Consider the following 3,399-nt stretch of genomic DNA (forward strand, 5'->3'; position numbering starts at 1 on the left):
TATAAGTCAGCAATTGCTGGAACAAAAAATTTTTAGTGGACCAAAAATCAGAAACTATATTGAAGACTTGAACAACACCTTAAGTCAACTTGACCTGAATGATATTTTTATTGGACTCAACAGCAGCAGCATTTAAAAAAAAATCCTCATGGTTCATGTGCCAACATATATCATATTCTGGGTATAACCAAGCGCTAATAAAAATAATTTAAAAAAATAATTAAAAGCAAAAAATGTCTACTCTCTGATCATAATGGAATTTATCTAAAAGTCAATAATAAAAAAATATTTGGAAACTGTTAATATCTTTAATTTATTGTTGAGTGTCTGTATGTTTTTATAATGTTCTCTGTCCTTTATTATATATTTTAAATATTTCACAATAAAAATAGGAAATAATTAAAGCTTAGTGAAAATTAAAATGACAACCACTACCCACCTCACATACCTAACAGTGGAGAGAGGTAAATGAGAAAGAAGTGAAGATACCATTTCATTTTGTTGTGGTTTAAATAAATGATGAACAAAATAATGTCCAAGAAATTTAGAAAACTCTTTATTAGGCTACCCGACCACAGGGCATTAAAGCGTTCTCATGACTGCAGCCCTGAGGACAGTTACAAGCAAGCTTATAAAGGCAAAAAACACATCGTGGTTGGCTCCTTTGTTAGGGACTTTCCGATGAAGCAAGTGCTACAGAAGCAAGAATAGCAAGATTAATTTCAGCATCCTGGTTCCAGGGATGCAGGGTACATTCCAGAAACAACCACCGGCTGTGCTTTCTGATAAGGGACAGGAAGTGAACCAGGTCATCTGGCGGTCAATTAAAATGGAGTTACTGTGGCTAGTTTGCCTCAATTTCACAAAGGGAAAAATCCAAACAAAGAAGACCGTTTTATAGAACTTCCAAGGGTAAATACAGTCTGCATCATACATGGTTAAATTGTTCATTGTAATCCATGATTCTGTTTGCTCTATGACAAAACTTATAATCAGGTAGAAAATAAACATGTAGGTGGAGAGGAAATGTTTTGAGAATAATCAGGGCATTGAATGTACAAATGTGCTTTACACAATTGATGTATGTATGGATTGTGATAAGAGTTATATGAGCCCCTAATAAAATGATTTTTAAAAAACCAGAAAATAAACATGAAGAAAAATTTTGAGATCCTTACTGTTTCTCCAAGAACCTCTATTTATCACCCATTCCCTTGTGCCCCACTTCTCTCCCACCACTACCTTTTTTATTTTTCAGAATTTCTGCAAGATTGAACAAGGAATGATCAAGGTCCCAATTTGACAAATGATCTTGATTCAATACTATGATTAACGTTACTTGTTTCTGCTCACAGCTCTTCCAATCTTCACATTTGCATTTTAAAAAAGTAAACTCTATCTAAGCTTAGCAGTAGCCACTATTTTTTAAAAAATATGACTGTTGGAACTTGGGTAAGCTTGCTGATGGCTTAGTCTTAGTCACTTGTGAAATAGAGGTAATACCTACCTCACAGGAGTGCTGAGGATTTAGTATTGGTCAATAGGTAAAGCCGCTGCCACACATCAATTCCTACATAATGACCCTAGAGAGCCTGGAGGCTTTAAATCTTTCTCTCTGGGAGCAGTTGCTGGGTTTGAAGAGCTGAACTTGTGGTTAGCAGTCCAGGGCTTACCTGACATCTCCACCAAACCTTCTATGTCAATATGAAAAACACCTAACAAACGATTTATTGCTCATGGGTCCTTGTCTTAGATCTTGTTGTGGTACTCATTTGTGGTAGTAGTTAAGGTCCTTCATCTTCCTGCAAAGGTGTGACTTAAACCAGTAAGCTATTCCATCATCTTAACAGAGTTGGAACAGAGATGACCAGATGGCCATCAAAATCTATAATGTACTGTAGGTGCTAGAAAGTGCCTGATGATACAGACACTATGTTTTCTAGTTTCTTTTAATTTAAATTCAGCCAAGCGACTACAGTTCTTGGCCCTGGAATGGGAGTTACCATTTTTAAGAAGCAGGAGTGATTTCTCCATCTATTTTTCCTTTTAGTGTCAGACTATTGTGTCTAAAAACCACTGCATCGCAGGGTATGGAGGAGAAAATACATTCAGTCACAAGAAACAGCTGTTCAAACAATTGCATGAGCATGAAATAAGTGTCCATGCTATTTGAGCAATTATACGTTTGGGGGTTGAGGTGATGAAGAAGTTGGCACACCCCAACAAGGAGGTTGGATAATAGTTCTGGGTTCAATTCTTTGCTCTGCCAAGGTTTTGTGACCTTGGCCACATTACTTAGACTCTGTAAACCTCAGTTACCTCAAACGTAATTGTACAGACGATAATTAGTTCTTGCCTCATTGTGTTGTCGGGAAAGTTAATTGATGTCATGTAAAAAGATGCCAATACTTATAATAATTGTTCAGTAAATGCCCCTTATTATTAACAGCATAGAATTGCCAGAACTCTTTTTGAAAGTTCACTCACTCGTACCAGGAAAACAGTGCTCTGCAACTTTTTCTCCAGGGTTCTGCACCCATTGCAAGCACATCAAAATATTTCCAAAGAAATTTTTTAGGACCGTAGCATTTTTCCATTTGTGTCCTTTTGAACAGGGTTAGCTAACTGAGAAATCTCTGAATCTAATGTTGCAGGTCCACTTGCACCGAAAGAGTCATACATGTGGGTTTAAGGACAGTGAGTGATTTGGCCTACAAAAACTCATAAACCCAACTCACCTGTCTTCTCTGTGGTCCAGTGAACAGTCAAGGAAGCCTTTGTCACACAGTTGCAGGTCTGCACGTCACCAGGAGAAGGCAGTGTTCCCGACAAAGAGATCACGTTTTATGTCATTTTGGTGTCCTTCCATTGTGGATAGTTTTCTTGCATCTTCATCCATTACATTTAGAAGGATGGTCAAGACCGTTCATAAAAAAAGAAAAAAGGTTATCCTTGGTGTGCTTCTGTAGTTCGTCTGAGTCTTTCTCCTGGGGTCACTGGCATATCACATTTTGTCACTGCACAACCACAATCACACCGAGCATGCTGATGTGGGTGACAACAGGCCAAAGTGACCATCAGAGGGAGTGCTGAAGGGAAAACCAGGATACAAATGGGCAGCTTAAATGGGGTGGGTTTTGACCTGGTGAGAGCTGAAAAAGGTGAATTTGCTGAATGTAAGAGTAGGACGCTCTACTCTCACTCGTTCATATATTCTCGGACAATCACCTCCTCTTCTAGTCTCCCTTTCCTGGTTCACTTCATACCCACTTAGTTTCTTCAATTTACCTTATTCCACTCAATCTTCTCCCACACCATCTCAATTTCCAGGGCTTAATTCTATTTACATTAGTGATTATTTTCTCTCTCTCTCTCTCTCTCTCTCTCTCTCTCTCTCTC

The sequence above is a fragment of the Echinops telfairi genome, unplaced genomic scaffold (genome assembly GCF_000313985.2).
Source record: "Echinops telfairi isolate 266 unplaced genomic scaffold, ASM31398v2 ScPeMD7_7469;HRSCAF=8507_1, whole genome shotgun sequence".
NCBI lineage: Eukaryota > Metazoa > Chordata > Mammalia > Afrosoricida > Tenrecidae > Echinops > Echinops telfairi.